Here is a 22,642-nt window from a genome sequence, read left to right as displayed (position 1 = left end):
GGGACTAACTACATGAAAGTCTGTCTTCTATTTTTGTGTTTGTTCTTTTGCATTAGAAATCCTAAGGGATGGTCTGTTCACGCCTCACTGGGCCCATAACTGAAATACCACTGAGAGCTTTCCCCATATTTACTGACAGTTAGATTAACTGCTGTCTATTTTTGGCTCTGAAATGACTTTTTTTTTCTGTGAACTTGAACAAAAAACTATTATAAGTATTTCCCTTTCTTTATAAAATGATATGCTTATTGTCTGTGGACATTGTTAGGCTTAACAAGGTTGTTACCCAGTGAATACATATCAGCCTAAATTAGAAAACATTTTATATTCATGTTTATTGGTTGTGTTACAGAAAAATTCAATTCAGGGGATATTTATTTATTGGGTGCCTACTATGTGCTAGAATTGTGCTACATGTTGTTGGTAGTCTATAGCTTGCCAGGCTAAAAGTACATGTCCAATATATACTTGCTTGATCAAAGTATAAACTATGGCTTCTGCTTTCAAGGAATCTAGAGCTTCTGTGGTTAGGAGTATGTTGCTTATCTTGAGGAAAAAGCAATTTATTGAAAATGTTCTCAAGCAAGTCTTGGCATTAGCAAGGATAAGAGCAAAGGAAAGGACAATGAACTGAATTTTATTAAGTACTTAATGATTACTAAATACTTTATTGATATTATACTTTAAAAAATTTTTATTTTATTGTGGTAAGCACACTTAACATGAGATCTAGCTTCTTAAATTTTTAAGTAATTTTTAACTCAACAATACTGTGGACTATAAGTACAATACTATACAATAGACACAATAGATCCCTAGAAGGTCATCATTTTGTGTACATGAAACTTTATGGCTGTTGATTAGTAACTCACATTTTGTCTTCCTCCTGTCCCCTGACTACCATCATTCTACCCTTTATTTAATTCTATGAATTTGGCTATTTTGGACATCTCATATAAGTGGAATCATTCAGTGTATATCTTTCTGTGATTGGCTCATTTGATCTAGTAAAATGTCCTCAAGGTTTAGGTTTATCCATGCTGCTGCATACTGCAGAATTTCCTTCTTTCTAAAAGGCTAAATTATATTCCACTGTACATGTATATAATATGTTTTCTTTTTTTAATATTCAGTCATGTTTATTAATGTATAATTTATAGAAAATAAAAGTCATTTTTCTTAATTGTACAGTTTGATGAGTTTTAAAAATGCATACAGTCATGAAATGACCACAATCAAGCTATAAAAAATTTCCCTCACATTCAACAAAGCCCATACTCCCTTGTATTTGATCTCCTCTCACGTCTAGTTCTTGGCAACTACTGATTTCTCACTATGGCTTTACTTTTCTTATAAATGGAGAGATAATATATGTACACTTTGAGTCAGGGCTTCTTCTATTTGGTTTAGTGGTTTTGAGATTTATCTATGATACTGCATGTTGTGTTTTGTTATGTTGATTTTTTTAACTATTTATTTAAATTCCAGTGAGCTAACACACAGTGTAATATTAGTTTCAGTCATAGAATTTTGTGATTTATCACTCACATACAACCAGTACACATCACAAGTGCCCTTTTTAATCTCCCTCGCCCATTTAACCCATCCCACCACCCACCTCCCCTCCAGCCTCCCTTAGTGTGTTCTCTATAGTTAAGAGTCTGATTTATAGTTTGCCTGTATCTTTCCCCACCCCACCATGTTCCTCTGTTTCATCTGTTAAATTTCAAGTATGAGTGAAATCACATGGCATTTGTCTTTTATTTCACTAAGCATAATACACTCTAGCTCCATCCACATTGTTGCAAATGGCAAGATTTCATCTTTTTGATGGCTGAGTAATATTTCAGCATATTTATATACCACATCTTCTATATGGACATTTGGGTTCTTTCCATAGTTTGGCTATGTTAATAATGCTGATATAAACCTGGGGGTGCACGTGTCCCTTCAAATTAGTATTTTTGTATTGTTTGGGTAGATATCTAGTACTACAATTGCTGGATCACAGGGTAGTTCTATTTTTAACTTTTTGAGGAACTTTCATACTGTTTTCCAGAACAGCTGCACCACTTAGCATTCCCACCCACAGTGCAAAAGTCTTCCCATTTTTCTGCATCCTTGCCAACATGTGTTGTTTCCAGAGTTGTCAATTTTAGCCATTCTGACAGGCATGAGATGATATCTCATTGCAATTTTGATTGGTATTTCCCCAATTATGAGTGATATTAAGCATATTTTCATGTGTCTGTTAGTCATCTGGATGTCTTCTTTGGAAAAATGTCTATTCATGTCTTCTGCCAATTTTTTAACTGGATTATTTGTTTTTTGGGTGTTTAGTTTGATGAGTTCTCTATAGATTTTGGATACTAACTCTTTATCAGATATGTTATTTGCAAGCATCCTCTACCATTTTGAAGGCTGCCTTTTAGTTTTGTTGATTGTTTCTTTTGCTATGTAGAAACTTTTTATTTTGATTAAGTCCCAATATTACATGTTTGCTGTTGTTTACCTAGTCTCCAGAGATGTATCTAATGAGATGCCATGGCCAGTGTCAAGAGGTTGCTGCCAGTGTTTTTCTATAAAATTTGATGGTTTCCTGTCTCACATTCAGGTCCTTCATCAATTTTGAGTTTATTTTTGGGTATGGTCTAAGAAAGTGATCTTCATTCTTCTGCATGTTGCTGTCCAGTTCTCCCAGAATCATTTGCTAAAGAGACTTATTTTTCCACTGGAGACTCTTCCCTGCTTTGTCAAAGATTAGTTGGCCATACATTTTTGGGTCCAATTCTGGATTCTCTATTCTATTCCATTGGCCTATGTGTTTGTTTTGTGCCAATATCATATTGTCTTGATGATTACAGCTTTGTGGTAGAGGTAAAATCCAGAGAAGAAATGGGCAGAAGACATGAATAGACACTTTTCCAAAAAAGACATGCAGATGGCCAGTAGACACATGAAAAGATGCTCAACATCACTCATCATCAGGAAAATACAATCAAAACCACATTGAGATACTGGTCAGAGTAATAAAATTAACAACTCTGGAAACAACAGATGTTGGCGAGGATGTGGACAAAGAAGAACTCTATTGTACTGTTGGTGGGAATGCAAACTGGTGCAACTGCTCTGGAAAACAGTGAGGAGATTCCTCAAAAAATTAACAATAGAGCTCCCCTAGGACCCAGCAATAGCCTACTATGAATTTATGAAAGACCAGGAGTGCTGATTCTTAGGGGCACATGTACCCCAGTGTTTATAAGAGCACTTTCAACAATAGCCAAATTATGGAAAGAACCCAAATGTCTATCAACTGATGAATGGATAAAGAAGATGTGGTTTATATATACAATGGAATATTACTTGGCAGTGAGAAAGAATGAAATCTTGCCATTCGCAACAACATGGATGGAACTGGAGGGTATTATACTAAGTGAAAGAAGTCAGAGAAAGACAGATATCATATGTTTTCACTCATATGTGGAATTTGAGAAACTTAACCGAATAGTATATGGTAAGGGAAGGGGAAAAGTAGTTTGAAACAGAGAGGGAGGCAAACCATAGAGACCCCTAAATACAGAGAACAAACTGAAAGTTAATGGTAAAGGTGAGGGAGAGGGGAAAATGGGTGATGGGCATTGAGGAGGGCATTTGTTGAGATGCGCACTGGCTGTTGTATGTAAGTGATGAGTCACAGGAAGCTAATCTCCAAGCCAAGAGCACACTGCATACACTGTATACACTGTATAAATTATATTCAAAAAAGTATTTAAGGGGAGGAGTCAAGATGACGGAGAAGAAGGGAGCTCTGTAAATTTCATCTGCCCCATCTACTGAACTGAGAAGGACATTACTCTCATCTGCAAGAGTAGAAGGAGAAAATACATACTCCAGAAAGAAGACAATCTCAAAGATGCCTGAGTGAGTGAGTGAAACTGGGGAGGTTGGAAAACGGGCCAGCCTGAAAAGGGCAGGGGAGGTGAGAGCACCAGCCCAACACAGGGAAAGCATGCAGAGCCTCTGAGAGACTAATGGAAGAGAAAGAGAAACTGAACATGCTCATAATACTGTCTCTAGGGAAGAGATAAAGAACATTTAACCCTGCACGGAGAGAAAAACTCTCACTCCATATATAACTTCAGGGTAGCCCAAATCCCAAACCCTGGTGGCACAAGGGAAAAAACAGCCCCCACCCCTACACCATACTGGCAGGGAGAAGGCAGCCACTGTGGCGGCTGCGACAGGGGGGGGTGGCGTGCACTTCGACCTCAGCTGCGGGAGAGGGGGAACACACTTCATTTCCACAGCCCATCTCGCCTCCAGCATTGGCCGCACGAACCCCAAATCCCAGGTGCCAAAAGGGAAAAAATTGCCGGAACCCCTACACGATCCCAGCAAGGACCTGGCCGAAGTGGAGGCAGGGGTGCGATCTTCCACTGCAGGAGCACACAGCTCATTTCCAGCAGCGCCTGGCAGCGAGAATCCTTGCCATGCCAAGAGAAACTGATCCATCCCCCTACGAGATTTTGATCCCGGCTGGGGGCTGGCCTTGGCGGTGACATCTGTGAGGGCTTGCACTTCGCCTCCTGCAGTGCACCTCGCACCCGGCAGCAGCAACACAAATCCCTGCCGGCACCTAGAGAAACTGCTCCCTCCCCCTATGAGATCCCAGCTAAGAAGCCAGTCAACAAATCAAGTACATCTCATCTGTGGTAGCATAAAAGTGCATGGACTTGGATTTTTGAAACAAGGCAGGCCTGGAAAATACAGTTTGGCTCAGCTGTGGCACAAGGAGATCAAACTCATTAGAGTGGCCTGCAGTGCTTAGTACCAGCAGACCTTGGTGCCACAATACTACTCTCTGCAACCACCACTGACGGGCCTCCGAGAGCAGCCCCAGACCTACTACACCAAACTATGCTTATCCGCGAGGGGGAGTTGCTGCTTTGTTTTACCTTTTTTCCTTTTTTTTGTACTTATTTTTTTTATTATTCACTTTTTTACTTTAAAATTTTTTTTTATTTTTACTCCTTATTTTCCTTTTTCCTTTCCCCTCTTTTTTTGTTTCCTTACTCTTGCCATCCAAGTATATTCTCCCTTTTCTCATCCTTATCTCTCCCCTCAACTGGTTATACACTTTTAGACTATCCATTGTCCTTTGTTGTCTCTGCTCCCCTTTATTTTTTTCTTCCCTTCCCTCTCCATTTTCATTTCTTCCTTTCCTCCTTTTAATTTGTTTGTTTGTTAGATTTGTCTGTGCGTTTGCGTGCTTCTCTTCCCTCTGTGTTTGTCTGTATGTTTTCCTTCTCAGGGCTACCCCAAGAACCAAGCAAAAGTGCGCATGACCGAGAGTCCCAAATATCGCTGAGTAGTGCAATAAAATAATCAAAGGCACAACAAGAGAAACTGAGAGACACCATTAAAAGAATATTTCCTGAAACGACAGACCCTGGACAGTCAATAAGCCTCCTTTAACAGAGCAATACTAACAGGTACACAATGCGCAACAAGCTTTTTAAAACTGACAAGAGACAGAAAACTAGACAAAATGACAAAACGAAGGAAATCTCCCCTGAAGTATCTCCAGGAAATAGTCACAGCCACAGAACTGCTCAAAACAGATATAAACAACATAACAGAACAAGAATTTAAAAAACTTGTCATAAAATTAATTACTGGGGTTGAAAAAAGCATCAGAGAAGCAACTGAAACAATGAAAAGGGACTTTGAAAATAGGTGTGACAAGTTAAAAAAAAAAGGTTATAAATGAGGTGAAAAATAAAATGGAGGTGGCCACCTCAAGGATTGAAGAGGCAGAGAGAAGAATAGGTGAATTAGAAGATATAGTTATAGCAAAATAGGAAGCTAAAAATAAAAAAAGAGAGAAATTGATTCAGGAGCAGGAAAGGAGAATTCGAGACCTGAGTGATACAATCAAACGGAACTACATCCATATCATAGGAATTCCTGAAGAGGAAGACAGAGAGAAAGGGCCTGAAGGGATACTAGACCAAATTATTACTGAGAACTTCCCAAACCTGGGGAAAGAAATAGACATTCAAATTCAAGAGGCACAAAGAACTCCCTTAACATGTAATTTGAATCGACCTTTGGCACGATGTATCATAGTGAAACTGGCAAAATATAAAGGGACAATTCTGAAAGCAGCTAGGGAGAAAAGGGCCCTAACATACAAAGAAAACCTATCAGAGTGGTTACAGACATATCTGATGAAACTTGGCAGGCCAGGAAGGAATGGCAGGAAAACTTCAATGTGATAAATAGAAAAAACATGCAGCCAAGAATCCTTTATCCAGCAATCTGTCATGCAAAATAGAAGGTGAGATAAAGGTGTTCCCAATAAACAAAAATTAAGAGAATTCATGACCACCATACCAGCCCTACAAGAAGTCCTAAGATGGACTCTATGAGGGAAATGTTACAAAGAATACAAGGTGACAGAGACACCACTATAAACATGAATTCTAGGGAGAACACAATGACTCTAAACCCACACTTTTCAATAATAACACTGAATGTAAATGGACTGAATGCTCCAACCAAATGACACAGGGTAGCAGAATGGATAAAAAAAAACCCAAAATCCATCTATTTGCTATCTATAAGAGACTCATTTTAGACCTGAAGATACCTTTAGGTTGGAATTAAGGGATGGAGAAATATCTATCATGCGACTGGAAGTCAAAAGAAAACCAGAGTAGCCATACTTATATCAGACAAACTGGACTTTAAAGTAAAGGCAGTAACAAGAGATGAAGAAGGACATTATATAATAATTACAGGGTCTCTCTATCAGGAAGAGCTAATAATTTTAAACCTCTATGTGCCAAATTTGGGAGCATCCAAATACACAAAGCAATTAATCACAGACAGAAACAATCTTATTGATAAGAAAATGCTAATTACAGGAGACTTTAATACTCCACTGACAGCAATGCATAGATCAACCAGACAGAAAATCACTAAAGAAACAATGGGCCTGAATGACACATTGGAATAGATGGAATCGATAGATATGCTTATAACTCTGCATCCTGAAGTTAGGAAATTCACCTTCTTTTCCAGTGCACATGGCACATTCTCCACGATAGATCACATACTGGGGCATAAAGCAGCCTCCATAAGTATAAATGAATAGGGTTCAGACCATGCACACTTTCAGATCACAATGCTATGAAACTTGAAATTAACCACAGGAAAAAATCTGGAAAACCTCCAAAAATGTGGAGGTTAAAAAGTACCCTACTAAAGAATGATTGGGCTAATCAGGCAATTAGAGAAGAAATTAAGAAATATATGGAAACAAATGAAACCAAAAATACAACATTCCAAAATCTCTGGGATACAACAAAGGCATTCCTAAAATGAAAGTATATTGCAATCCAGGCCTATTTCAACAAATTAGAAAAGTGCAAATTCAAAATCTAACAGAGCACCTACTGGAACTAGAAGGGGAGCAGCAAGAGCATCCCAAACCCAGCAGAAGAAAAGAAATAATAAAGATCAGGGCAGAAATAAAAAATATAGACTCCAAAAGAACAGTCGAGCACATCAATGAAATCAAGAGTTGGTTCTTTGAAAAAATAAACAAAATGGATAAATCTCTAGCCAGACTCAGAAAGAAAAGAGAGAGCACCCAAATACACAAAATCATGAATGAAAAAGGATCTATTATAACCAATCCCTTAGAAATACAAGCAATCATTAGAGATTAATAGGAAAAATTATATGCCAATAAACTGGAGAACCTAGAAGAAATGGACAAATTCCAAAATGCCCATGCACTATCAAAATTCAAATGAGAAGAGATAGAGAGCATGAATAGACTGATAACCAGTGAAGAAATCAAATCCGTTTTCAATAATCTCCCAATGAATAAGAGCCCAGGGCCAGATGGCTTCCCAGGGGAATTCTACCAGACATTTAAAACAGAGCCAATACCCATTCTTCTCAAACTATTCCAAAAAATAGAAATAGAAGGAAAACTTCCAAACTCATTCTACGAAGCCAGCATCACCTTGATACCCAAACCAGGCAGAGACCCAGCAAAAAAAGAGAACTACAGACCAATATCCTTAATGAATACAGATGCAAAAATACTCAACAAGATACTGGCAAATTGAATTCAACAGCATATAAAAAAAAAGTATCCACCATGATCAAGTGGGATTCATTCCTGGGTTTCTGGGCTGGCTCAATATTCACAAACCCATCAATGTGATATATCACATTAACAAAAGAAAAGATAAAAACCATATGATCCTGTCGGTAGATGCAGAAAAAGCAATTGACAAAATACAGCACCCTTTCTTATTAAAAACCCTTGAGAAAGTCAGAATAGAAGGACCTTACCTAAACATTAAAAAAGCAGTTTATGAAAAGCCCACAGCTAATATCATCCTCAATGGGACAACCTGAGAGCTTTCCCCCTGAAATCAGGAACACAACAGGGATGTCCACTGTCACCTCTGTTGTTTAACATAGTGCTGGAAGTCCTAGCATCAGCATTCAGACAACACAAGGAAGTAAAAGCATCAGAATTGGCAAAGATGAAGTCAAACTTTCACTCGGTTCCTTTCCAGAGCAGCTGCTCCAAAAACAGTATGTAGGTTCCTCAAAAAATTAATAATAAACTCCCCTATGACCCAGCAATAGCACTGTTAGGGATTTACCCAAAGGATACAGAAGTGCTAATGCACAGGGGCACATGTATCCCAATGTTCATAGCAGCACTGCCAACAATAGCCAAAACATGGAAAGAGCCTAAATGCCCATCAACTGATGAATGGATCAAGCAGATGTGGTTTATATATACACAATGGAGTACTACATGGCAATGAGAAAGAATGAAATATGGCCACTTGTAGCCACGTGGATGGAACCTGAGGGTGTCATGCTAAGTGAAATAAGTCAGCCAGAGAAGGACAGATAACCTATGCTTTCACTCATAAGTGGAACAAGAGAAACTTAGAAGAAGACCATGGGGGAGGGGAAGGGGAAAAAATCGGGAGAGGGCGGGAGGTAAACCATGAGAGACTCTTGAATGCTGAGAACAAACTGAGCACTGATAGGGGAGGGGGAGACGGGAAGGGGGTGGTAGGCATGGAGGAGCACACTTGTGGAGATGAATACTGGGTGTTACATGGAAACCAACTTGTTAATAAACTATAAAAAAAAATTTAAAAAACCAAGAAAAGAATGTGTATCCTGCTGCTTTTAGAATGAAATATTCTGAATATATCTGTTAAGACCATCTGGTCCAGTATGTTATTCAAAGCCACTCTTTCCTTGTTGATACTCTGTTTATAAAAGCTGTCCATTGATGTAAATGAGGTGTTAAAGTCCCCTACTATCATTGTATTATTAACAATGAGTTGCTTTATGTTTGTTATTAATTTTTTATATATTTGTGTGCTTCCAGGCTAGGGGCATACATATTTACAATTGTTAGATCTTCTTGTTGGATAGACCTCTTAATTATGATCTAGTGCCATTCATCTCTTGTTATATAGTCTTTGGTTAAAATGTAGTTTGTCTGATATTAGTATGGCTACTCTCTGGTTTTCTTTTGATGTCCATTAGTATGACAAATTGTTCTCCAACTGCTCGCTTTCAATCTGCAGGTATCTTTAGCTCTAAAATTACTCTCTTGTAGGTAGCATATAGTTGGGTCTTGTTCTTGTTTTTGTTTTATCCATTCAGATATCCTTTGTCTTTTTGTTATATTATTTAGTCCATTTACATTCAGAGTGATTATTGATACATATGAGTTTAGTGCCCTGTGTTAACTGTTAACCTGTTACCTGTTAACATTGTTTCTGGAGATTTTCTTGGTTCCTTTCTAATCTTTGTTGCTTTTGTTCTTTCTCTCCAACTCAGAGTTCTCCTTCTCGTAGAAATGGTTTAGTAGTCATGAACTCCTTTAATTTTTGTTTCTCTGGGAAACTCTTTATCTCTCCTTCTATTCTGAATGACAGCTTTGCAGGATAGAGTATTCTTGGCTGCAGATTTTTCTCATTCAGCATGTTGAATATATCATGCCACTTCCATCTGGCCTGCCAAGTTTCTGTGGAGAGATCTTCTGCTAAACTTATTTGTCTTCCCTTGTAAGTCAGGGATTTCCTTTTTCATGCTGCATTAGGATTTTTTCTATATCTCTATATTTTGCAATTTTAACTATCACATGTCTTGGTGCTGGCCTGCTTTTGTTGACTGTGATGGGAGTTCTCTGTGACTCCTGGGTTCAGATGTCTGTTTGCTTCCCCAGATTAGGGAAGTTGTTAGCTACAATTTCCTCAAATAACTCTCCTGCCGCTTTTCCCCCTCTCTTCTTCTGGGACTCCTATGATAGGAATGCTATTATACTTTATGAAGTTGAATTCTCTAAGTTTACATTCATGATCCAATAACTTTCTTTCCCTTTTCTTTTGAGCTTCATTATTTTCTATAATTTTATCTTCTATATCACTTATTCATTCCTTTCCTTCTTCTATCCTTGTGGTCATTATATCCAGTTGGTTTCACATCTTGCTTATAGCACTTGTTATTTTGGCCTGACAGTTTTTAAGTCTTTTATCTCTGTAGTAAGGCACTCTCTGGTGTCTTCTATACTTTTCTTAAGACCAGTTAGTATCCTTATTATTGTTGCTTTCAATTCTGGGTCAAGCATATTACTTGTATCTTTTTCAATTAGACCCCTGACCATACCTTTTCTTATTCTTTTTTTGGAAGATGGATTCCTCCATCTTAGCATTTTGTCTACGTCCTGTTTCCTTCTGTGTTATGAAAGACAGTTATGTTTCCTGCTTTATAAAGAAGAGGTCATCTACTGTCCAGAGCCTGGAGCTTCAGGAACTATCTCTGGTGTATACTGTGTACATTGTGTTGCATGTTTTGGCTGCAACATCTGTTGATTTCTGAGTTGTTAATTTTAGCCATTCTAATAGGTGTGAGGTAGTATCTCACTGTAGTTTTGATTGGAAATATAAGTACCTTTAAGTGAAGTCACCAATAATAAAAGGTCTAGACCTGTTCTATATAAATGTAAATTAATAACAAGTCAAATTAAATTAAAAATTCAGTGCCTTAGTTGCACTAACCACACTTCAAGTGCTCATATGTGGCTACTGACTACCAAACTGGACAGCACAGATATAGAAATTTTCCTCCTTGACAGGAAGTTCTTTTGGAGAGCACAGGTCTAGACTATAGATCTCTCTTTTCTCTTCTACTTCCTGCTCTCTCACTCTCTAACCTCCTCAAGCACATAGTACTTTCATAGTGCTTTCTGAATATCTAGAATTACTACCACACTTGCTTTATTTCTCATCTTATCTTTTCCCATTACTAAAAATTGTGGCAAAATATACATAAAATCTATAATTTTAACTATTTTCATGTGTACAATTAAGTGGCATTAAGATTAACGCTGTTATGCAATCATCACCACCATCCATCTTCAGAACTTTTTATCTTCCCAACTGAAACTCTGTAATGATTAAAGAAGAACTATTTCCTCCATCCCCCAAGCCCTGGAAACCACCATTCTACTTTCTGTCCTTATGAATTTGACTACTCTAGGTACCCCATATATATGGAATCATACAAAACTGTTCTTTTGTATCTGGTTTATCCTACTTAGAATAATGGCTCTAATATCACCCACGTTGTATCATGTGTCAAAATTTCATTCCTTTTAAAGGATGAATAATATTTCATTGTATGCAAATAGCATTCTTCATCTGATTTTGCCTTTGTCTTTTTCCCTCAAATACCAGGTGGATGATTGCTTTGCCCAACAAATGCAAACCACTACATTAACAACTGATACACATTTAATATGATGCCCCCCAGATACAACACTGAAATGTAGTATGTTGGAAACAATAATGGACCAGGAACGAGGAGATGTGGTAGCTGGTATCCAGTGTGTTATATGGCTGCTGAGTGGTTTTGCAAAGCTACCTTATCTCTCCAAGCATTAGTTTTCTTACCTAATCTAAAAAAATAAGACCTTTCTGTCATTCTAAAATCCTTTACGTTTAAGAGTGTTCTTCAAAACATTGACTCAAAGTCAAGAAGGAAAGTGGATTTGAAGCCATTGTAGCAAAGTGAGTAAGGGAAAAAGTGCCTTCTAAAACTTTCCAATTCCACATAAACAGAGGGAGAGGCAGGGAGGTATGGAAGGAAAGAAGGAGAGAGAGAGAGAGAGAGAGAGAGAGAGAGAGAGAAAGAGAGAGAGAGAGAGAGAGAGAGAGAGCGAGCGAGCGCAAAGTAGCTTACACTGGCTTTAGACATTTCAGTGTCCAATGTTTCCCAGCCTAGAGTTGCAGCCTGACTCTTGATGAATCTTACCTATTTCACTTAATTTTCAACTTTCTAGTAGACTTCTGAGATCTTCTATATCTTAGTCTCATAAAATATTTCAAAAGAGTTACAGTTTGATATTTTTGTATAGAATTGATTTTTTTATCCTACCTTGTTACTATTCTCTAGTTTCTTTCCTTTTACTTTTACATTTATAATTTTTTATGAATCTCTGATCATTCTTTGGAGATATGAATGACCTCAGAAAGTAAATAGTAGTGATGTGACCAAGAAAAAGCATGGATTGATGACATTCCTCTAACTGTAATCTATCTGGAGAATGACATGGAAAGGAAGGAAAGAAATTTGAAAGCCTCATCTTCCTAAACTTTCTAAATTTCATCCAAAGTCATAGTATTTACTTGTGTAAATACTGTTTCTGAATATTCTTCTATGGACTCCCTGCAAATAAACCAACAGATATTTTTTATGATGCCCATTTTCTTTATGTATGTGTTTTGAGGACTTAGCCTGTGGACACCTATGGCACTAATTCATTAATTTTAACTGCTGCATAATTATGTTTTATGAACATAGCACAATTTACTTATCTGTTCTTCCACTGATGCTAAGGTGTTTTCAATTTGTCATTGTACATTTCTCCATAAACACATGTGAGGGTGCTCTCAAAACCTTGCTACTTGACCCAGGTTTAGGAAGTTTGCTTTCCTTAATTTTTGATATAAAATTTCCATGAACACCAAAGAGTTCATTCATTCAACAGAAAGAAACTAAGTGCAAAGATACTAGGCAAGGCAAAAACAAACAAATAAAAAAACAGTCCCTGTTCTAAAGGGGGTCATTGGAATGGGATAATAACCAAATAATAGTGCAAATAAATATAACATTACAAGTGTAATAAATAATTTGAAGGAAAACTCTATCATCCTGCAAACATAAAACAGGGAGGCAGTGTTCTTAGTTCAGGGCATCATTTTGGTTTTCATAAAGTCTGTACTTGGTCTGAAAGGGGGAAATAGAATGAGCAAGAATTAGCCTAGTAAGGATATATGCAGTTTGGGTTGAGGTAGATGTGGGGAAACATCATAAGCAGATCATTACACGTATATAGGTCTAGGGCTGAAAGAGAAAGTGGCCATTTTAGAGAGAAGGCCTGTTGGCTGGAAGAATGAGTGGAGGGAAAGAAGGCTTGAGAAAAACTCAAGAACAATAAGGGACAGAGTACACACAACTTGTGGGCTTTTACTCTAAGGTGAGGGAACACCATGGGCTGGTTTTAAGCTGGAAAGCGATACTATCATTTTGGCTTTCAAAACAAATTAACAGGCTTCTGGATGGAAAGGCCTTTGTTGGGATCTATGACACTGAAGCTGAACATCTTGTAGTCACTGTCACTGTCAGGACTCAATTATTCTTTGGAAGAGTGATCTGAAATGAGGAAATGCTCTTATATAGAAGCATCTGCTTTTAAGGCAGAATGTATAGCAGAGTGAATGAAAAGTGTTGATATCTTCCATGAAGTGGTGCAAATCTTTAGAGAAACAGGAAATGTAAAAGAGGAGGCAAGATAAGGGAGACTCTTTCTACAGAAAAGAAAAAGAATGGGGAGGAAAGAAAGGCTGAGGGCCTGGCTCCGTGAAAGTTCTCTTGGTCAAGCCAGTGGCCAGAGATCAGGAAGAACCAGGCAAAACACAGGGAGAAGGCATTAATGAGACTTCAGTTGAAATTTAGAAGGAAAGCAGTTCTCTAGGCAATCCAAAGTGGACCAAATAGCTCACAAATTGCACAACACAGCAACGAAAATCCTATAGCCTCTGGGAGGCCTGAGCGCACCTAGACTCAGCCCATGATTAATCTCTCCTCCTTAGAAAATCAAAGTCATGATCTACAGCTTGTGGTACCAACATTGTAATGGTTCCTGCCGGGTAACTCACAGGTACCACTCCATGCACCCCCTGCTCTGGCCCCTGTCTCAGTTCAAAAAACATATCTGACCCAAGAGAGACAGAGGTGCTGATGCATAGGAGCACATGTACCCCAATGTTCATAGCAGCAATGTCAACAATAGCCAAAACATGGAAGGAGCCTAAATGTCCATCACCTGATGAGTGGATCAGGAAGATGTGGTATATATTCACGATGGAGTACTACATGGCAATGAGAGGGAATGACATATGGCCATTTGTAGGAAAGTGGATGGACCTTGAGGGTGTCATGCTGAGTGAAGTAAGCCAGGCAGAGAAAGACAGAAACCATATGTTTGCACTCATAGGTCTAACAGGAAAACAGGAGAGACTAATGGAGAACCAGGGGGAGTGGAGGAGGGAGATAGAGTTGGGGAGAGACAGGGATGCAAAACTTGAGAGACTATTGAATGCTGGAAATGAACTGAGAGTTGAAGAGGAAGGGGGAGGGGGGAAAAGAGGTGGTGGTGATGGTGGAGAGCACTTATGGGGAAGAGCACTGGGTGTTGTATGGAAAACAACTTGACAAAATATTGAAAAAAATAAAAATAAAAAAATAAATAAAAAATGAAAAAAAAACATATCTGACAACACTATCATGACTCTTGAAGAACCAACTTTCTCTCTATTATTTAGCACTGTTTTTTCTTTTCAAGCTTTGAGTAGATGTTTAGTTTCTAAGTCAAGGGCGAAAAAAAGAATTCTGAGACTCAGTTTGCAGAAGGGGTAATGCTTTGCAATAAGAGAGGTTAAAAAAAACTTTTCTGGAAAACAATGATTTTATTTGGCTTTTTGAAAAAGTATGTATTAGCATAAGAATGACTCAGACACGAACAAAAATACAGTCACAGAGAAGAAACTGATTGAAGCATAATTGATTATGTTGGACAATTACAAATGCCCTTATTAAATAATTGCATTTAAACTACATGATAGTTTTATAACCAATTTATAAAAACAAAATTGTGAAAGTTTAAGTGACATAATTGTTCTCAGTATCACTACAATTTTCAAATGAAGCAATTTAGCCTTAGAAGCAATTTCACTTCTCATTGTAATGTTATTTTGGTGTCAGGCTGCAAGCTTTTGTTCCACTCCAGAGTTCTAGGAATAATGATTAACCCTTGCCTCTTCTTGGCTGAGGCAATGATGTATTTTTCTAATGTGCCAGTCTTTTGCCTTTTGCTGCAGACCCAGTAGGTTACTAAAAATGGTTTACAGACCTCCAACTATGTATATGGTTTCAATTTAATGAGAATGTAGTAGCTTCCGTATGGATGTGGGAAATGAAAATCCTTCTTAGACTAGGGATATACGTGAATTCAGAATAAAAATGGCAAAAACAAACTGTCTTGTGTTTGAGGGTTTCAACAAATAATGTTAAGATTTTGCACAGTTTTCTCTCAAAATTACATTCCAGGATGGAAACAATCCAGGATATGGCCTGGTACCTCTGGCACATTTCCTAGAATGTTAATCAAAGGTCTATATTTTCAAGTGCATGAATAAAGGACATTGGGACATTCAACAGATAAAAGCCAATGCCATTAACATTCCTTTGTTGAGTTTATGTGAATTAAATAGTTTTATACAACTACTGTCTCAGTATCACACACACAACTCCCAAGGCATGTTCTACACTGGTAATAAGAGCTAAGCCTGCTGTATTTCATTTCAGCCTTGCTGATAGCATTTATCAGCAAAATCTGTCTAAAAATGGAATATGCAACTTAAGCCTGATCATAACTGGGCTGCAGAGAAGGAAAGTGGGGGATTATCTGGGGACCGGGAGCACAAATATAAGATTGTATTGTCATTGTGCGCTATAGGCCTTTTGGCAAACTGTAGTGTAAGCCCCAGCTGACAGGCCTTTTCACAACTGACAGAGGAAAATATGAAACTTAAATTCTTCATGACAGATAAATCTGCTGAATGAAAGGAAGACCAACAGGATAACTGTGGGACAAAAAAACACTGCTTTGGGGTAACTCCCTTAAATCTACCTCTTTTGTGAATATACAAAATAGGCATTCAATGAATATCTTCTAAAGTCCTACCTATCAGCTTTGCTAAGCAAGCTGTTAAGTTGGGATGATAAAATAAGCATCTTTTCTTCAGCAGATGAATACAAAGTCTTATAAAACAGGGGTGGCAGATTAAATTTAATATGTGGGCATGAAAGACATTTCCTGGATGACTATCAACTGGAATGGATTGCTTGAACCAAAGTTGACATATTACTATTGTAGAAGGCTTATTAATTGAGATATTAAATGTACCTAATCCACCATGATGGGGATCTTTGTCAAATTAAAAAAAATATATATGACTATAAGTAATTGCTCTTTTCTGTCAGTGGGTCCCAAGTCCATGAAATGTAACCAGAGACCATCTCTTTGGATTAATATCATTGGCCTTTCCATTGGTGATATATACCTTTTACTCTTGTCAAGGGCCTTGGGGCCTCTAGGGGTTTAGGGATCTTTGCTTTTCCCATGCTGGTTTAGCATTGGCATTTTTCCTGATTCATTCTGACTGGCTATGTTAGTTCTGTCCAATTTCAGTAGCAACTTATGGAAAACTACTTCAAACTATGACAGGCCAGATTAAACTGAAAAGTAATGTTTCTTGTATATATATTTTTTAATTTTTGCATCTAGTTAGCTATTTATTATATATATTATATAACCTCACTGCTCTTTGCTATCTCCTGGAGGAAGCTTTTGAGCAGCACTACTTCCAGGGGGAAAGGAGGGAATCATATAGGCTGTCTCTTTTACTAATGAATGGTTGGACTGCCTAGACAAATCCTTGGTCAAGTCGAAAGATTGTGCCTTGTTGAGATAGCTGGAAGCAAGTTTCAAGGCCCAAGAGCAGGTCTGCCTTGAACATCACTTTCCCTGGTTGCTATGCAATTCATGGCTAATCTCCACAAAAATCAAGGTGAGAACTCCATAATGGTGGGGAGAAAGAGAGAGCAAGGGACTGAATGGGTGAAAGGAAAGATGAAACATATAAGAGTGCTAAAGGTCATTTTTCTCTTGAGACTTCATGCCCTGACCAGCATGAGTTCTTCCACCAGTCAGAAAGTCCTGGAATGTCTGGCAGCAAGACCAGGGCACAATGTCAAGCCATGGGAATTACCCACCAAGTAACAGGGCAGAGGAAGAAAGACAGTGAGAGACGAAGTTAGAAGACTATTAAAAGAAGAGGAGGAGAAGGGGGGTGGGTAGGTGGGGAGCCAGGCTGGGGCCTGAAAGAAGAATCCAGGCGCCACGGTGTAACAGCTGCTTCAGGTATGCTAGCCAGTCTCAGCTCGTTCCCAGCTCTTTTTGTTTTTGGCAAACTCAAGGCTTAGGAGCGCAAATGACACAAGCGCATGCGCACTAGAGCACGCAGGCACATGCTCAGAGCTGGGTCTGTTGTAAAGAAGCTTCTGACCTGTCTGCAATAGTGGATTTCAGGCACTGGCAGAGAGAGCTGGGCTTGTTGGGCACTGCTTTTCATAACTGTGGTAAAATTTCCTAAGACCTTGGTAAATAACAAAATCTACTCAAATACAAAGAGATTTAACTTACTCTAAAGATTATTATGTTTTGTCTGCTGGATTAGAATTGCATCCAAAGTTATTAGAGAAACTCAACATTAGCACTTACTTTTCTATAAAGAAACAAACCACACACACACACAAGGTGTAGCATTATACAGTAATTATCCAAAATGCTACCGCTTGGAATAATAAGGATGCCGTGTGTTTACATATCATCTTTCTTTTCCTAAGAATTTAAATAGCTACACCACCCTATCCCATTATTTTTACCAACAGTCTTGTATAAGCTATGCAGGTGGCAAGGATAATTATCTATATTACATAGCAGGAGTAAAACTGAGGCATAGAGAGCCATTCAGGATCGCACAGTAAGGAAATAGCATTCTAGACTTACTATACAAAACATTATGTTGACTCAAGAATTTTGCTGTTTAAGTAAAATATGGATTCTTCTTTTCCATCTTGATTTTCTCAAACCAATTTGCAAAGTGCCTTTTCTCTTTGGGGACTCATCTCTGACCCCTTCTTTGCGTGCAGTCTCTAGCACTAACAGTGTGTTATAATACTTCATTTTTTGCCTACCTTTTCAGTAATAATATATTCTTGAAGGCCAGGACGTGCTCATCTCTGTATCTCCTGCGCTTGGAACATGGTTGATGTTTCTTAAATGTCTGTTGGTGAAATCAATGAAAGAAAAAAGAATGAATGAATTAATGGAAGATTTTCTAAGAAGAATTTCTGACAAGGTAACAATAAATGCAAATTTGGGCTTAAACTAAATATGTCTCATCTGATTTTATCTTTGCTGTGACAAATATGTCCACCTCACAAGCCTTCTTTCAAAAATCTAGTGAATACATTTAGAGCTAATTCCTTCCCTGCCTGGGCTGTTGGATTTATTGTTGGGAACAATATACTGAGACTCATGGAAATACTAGGGCTCCAGATGGTATATTGTAATTATTTTCCCCATAGCCCCCCTCATTTTTTGATATCCAAGGGAAAGCATTTTAGGTGTGGGGCTTTTGGGGAGTGTTAATATATAGTTATTATGCTGTCCCAAACCCTCTCCTCTGTGTATTGAATCTTAAAGCCAGATTGTTATTTGGGGGAGGGGGTACAGACCCCAAAATAACAATAGGAACAATGATTGCTCTTCAAGGAGACTATAAATTTAACTCTCTTTTATACATTTTTCGGTGATCAATACAAAAAAGGCAAAGTAATATATGTTAATCTTTACCAGATGTACTTTATGTATCCCCTTACGTTGGAAGCCTAGCAGGAGTAGAATGTCACAACAGACATTTACTGAAATACCTGGGGAAATGTAACAAAAAGTGTTAGAGGAAAATGGTCTTTCAGCTAAATTACCTAATATATTTGCTAATGGTATCTGATTTAAAAGCCATAAAAATACCAAGTTAAAAGCACATTAGAAGATGTGTTATATTTATAAGTGTTTGTCACCTTGGCAACAAAAGCTATATTCCAAATCTAACACTAGCTATGATGGGCCAGGACCTTTTAAAATTGGTAAATACTTCTTTATGGCAATGATCTGCTTCAACTACTGAATGTTAGAACTAGAAAAGGCAAGTTCTTCATTGCATAGCAAGTTTTTTTTCTAGCTTTCTACTATGGATAAGCTTTTTCTTTCTATTGGTAAGTATGGTTTATTCTTAACAAGAAGAGCAATGTGTTTTCAAATAAAGCAATAGTCTTAACTGTACTCAGAAATATAGATAAAATAGCTTGAAGATTCATAAAGATAGAAATTTATCTATCAAATTTATATTTCAATTTATCAACCATAGGACTAACCTTGGTTCATGTATGAAATATCACCGGTATATACTATAAAATTGACCTTATCCTACAAAAATCTATCCTTCTAAACAACTGGGTGGAATATGTCTGGTTTAATAGGGGAACTTTTCACATATCTTTCCTTCCAAGTTGCATGAAGACTGAAAAATTATGTGTCACTGTGTCTCACTAAAATTCTGCTTCCAAATTACATCTAGTAAAATTAGATGATTTGGTGATAGGAACCTATCCTTTAAAAGGTGGATTTCAGGTAGACCTGAAAGAACTTTAGACTAAACTCCTACAACTCTTTCCTTATTTTTTAAGCTTCAATCTGCTTTCCAAATCCTATAAAAAATGTTTGGGTTATATGCCAGTCAAAGATTATAATTCCAAGAGTCTAACTAGGTTCTCATGTGGTTGAACTAATTTTCAGAAGTAAACCATGGAAAAGGTCTGGGTAAACACACATTTTCTGTGGGCTGTGGCTGTTCACTGGGAACCTAGACAAGTTATCTTTCCAGCCAGCTTGCGAACCCCAAGCCCAACTCGTGATCTGTAATCATGCTCAGCAGGTTCTCAGATAGAGGAGCAGCTCAAAAGGCTAAAGACCATAACCTCCATGTAACTTTTCTAACACAAGGAGAGCATACCCTTCTTCTACCCAGAAGAATTCAGTAAAAATTCCCTACCACCCTCCCATATCACACCAAACTAAATCTTGTCTTGTCTGGAAGTATGTCATTGCTTCCTTTTGTCTTTTTCCTTTTTCCTTCCTTCCTCCCTTTCTTTCTTTCTTTCTTTTTCTTTTTTCTTTTCTTTTCTTTCTTTGTTTTTAAGGGAGAGGGAGAGAGAGAATGTGAGGGAAGGGGCAGAGGGAGAGGGAGAGAGTCTTAAACAGGTTCCACACTCAGCTCGGAGGCCAATGAGGAGCTGGATCTCTTGACTATGAGATCATGACCTGAGTTGAAATCAAGAGTCAGATGCTTAAAATTTTTTGTAATGTTTAATTTATTTTTGAGAGACAGTGGGGCAGAGAGAGAGGGAGACACAGAATCTAAACAAGGCTCCAGGCTCTTAGCTGTCAGCACAGAGCCAGACAAGGGGCTCGAACTCACCAACCAGGAGATCATGATCTGACCTGAAATCAGACATTTAACTGACTGAGCCACCCAGATGCTCCAAGAGTCTGATGCTTAAATGACTGAGCCACCCAGGTGCCCCTTCTTTTTTATTTTCCAAGCAATAATATCTTCTTAGTGAACGTAAGAAAAAGTTTTAGGCTGTGATGGAGACATTAATAGTGCACATAGAGAATATTCTAGAAGACAGATGAGTTTCCTACCTAGAACTAATAAATCAGGGTGGCAACTTTGAGTTCAAATATAAATTATGCAAACATAGTTGACAAAATACATTTAAACCTAGTTAACCAGATTTAATTTTCACTGACAGAAGGCAAAGAATCACATAGATTGACATGTATTCTAGTACTTAAAGCATATTCTTTATTTGATTGATAAACGCAACTCTTGAGAATGCATTCTGATTACATCACCTTACCACTAATCACTTTGTTTAATTCCTAATGAATCATTTACTAAGCCTTAATCTGTTGGCAAATTTAAAAGAAATTGTCTACTTCTTTTTCTTTTATAGCTTATTGTCAAGTTGGTTTCCATATATCACCCAGTGCTCATCCCCATAAGTGCCCTCCTCCATGCCCATCACCCTCCTTCCCCTCTCCCACACCCTGGTCAGTCCTCAGTTTGTTCTCAGTATTCAAGAGTCTCTCATGGTTTGCCTCCCTCCGTCTCCCCAACTATTTTTTCTCCCTTCCCCTCCCCCACAGTCCTCTGTTAAGTTTCTCCTGTTCCACTTATGAGTGAAAACATATGGTACCTGTCCTTCTCTGCCTGACTTAAGAAACTGTCTACTTCTTACTCAATTTTAAATAGCCTAGATAGAAATTATAGCATCTTGTTTAAGAATAAAAATATATTATTTAAGACGTTGGCTACACAATCTCCTTTTACTATCTAGAAAATATAAGCAAAAAGCTATGGCCTGAATTTCACCAAATATAAAGACACAGAATAATTCATAGTAACTACCTAGCTGAGTGAAAAATAAAACATGCAGCATCACTCAAATTTCTTCCCTAGGGAATCATGGGCCTACAAAGGCAGGGACTGATTTTTCCCTCAACTTTATATCCTCCGCATAGTAGCCAAGCAATAAATATTTGTATAATTGTAAATGTCATACAGATGAACTTTAGTAAATCTATTTCATGCATGCCCTGTGATATTCACAAGTTAAGGAAGGACTGTCTACACAAATAGGTGGCTAAGAAAAAAAGAGGAAGAAAAAAAAACATGATTCATTTCCATTTTCTTGATACCATGTGTAGACATGATTGCCTTATAGGCCTGAAAGATGAGTAGAACTTAGGTAAAGAGAATAGAGCTGCAAACATAACCTAAAGTGGGACGTGAGCAGAAGCATGACAGAAACATTAGGGAGACTGGCCCTGCTGGAGGGAAAATGAGTAGGAAATGTGGTTAAGTAGGTAGGGTGGAGCCAGTTGTAGACCAAGAAAGACCTTTTGCTGAATGCCAGGCCTTCCCTCAGGCTATTCCTCGTGACAAGATGGTGAAGTGGATATGAGTATCCTTGCAGATTAGAGAAATTCTCAGAAAATTTGGATACCCGAATCAGTGGTTCTCAGAAAGTATGTGGTAAAAATGAGCCATAATCCAACATTCTTTCTGAGACACTATACTGTATGGAAAATCAGGCAGAGAGATGTAGAGATTAACACACACAGGAAGCAACAGCTTATAAAACAAGACTAGAAAAGTTGAATCTGAATAAATGATTTAAAAATACAAATGGCTTAATAGACCCCCTAACTACCCTGGGATTTTTCCATGTGTGAAATGAGCAACATTATCACATAATCATGTTC

This window comes from Suricata suricatta, chromosome 2, assembly GCF_006229205.1.
Source record: "Suricata suricatta isolate VVHF042 chromosome 2, meerkat_22Aug2017_6uvM2_HiC, whole genome shotgun sequence".
NCBI lineage: Eukaryota > Metazoa > Chordata > Mammalia > Carnivora > Herpestidae > Suricata > Suricata suricatta.
The sequence above is the reverse complement of the archived record's forward strand: the minus strand, read 5'-3'. Positions refer to the sequence as shown.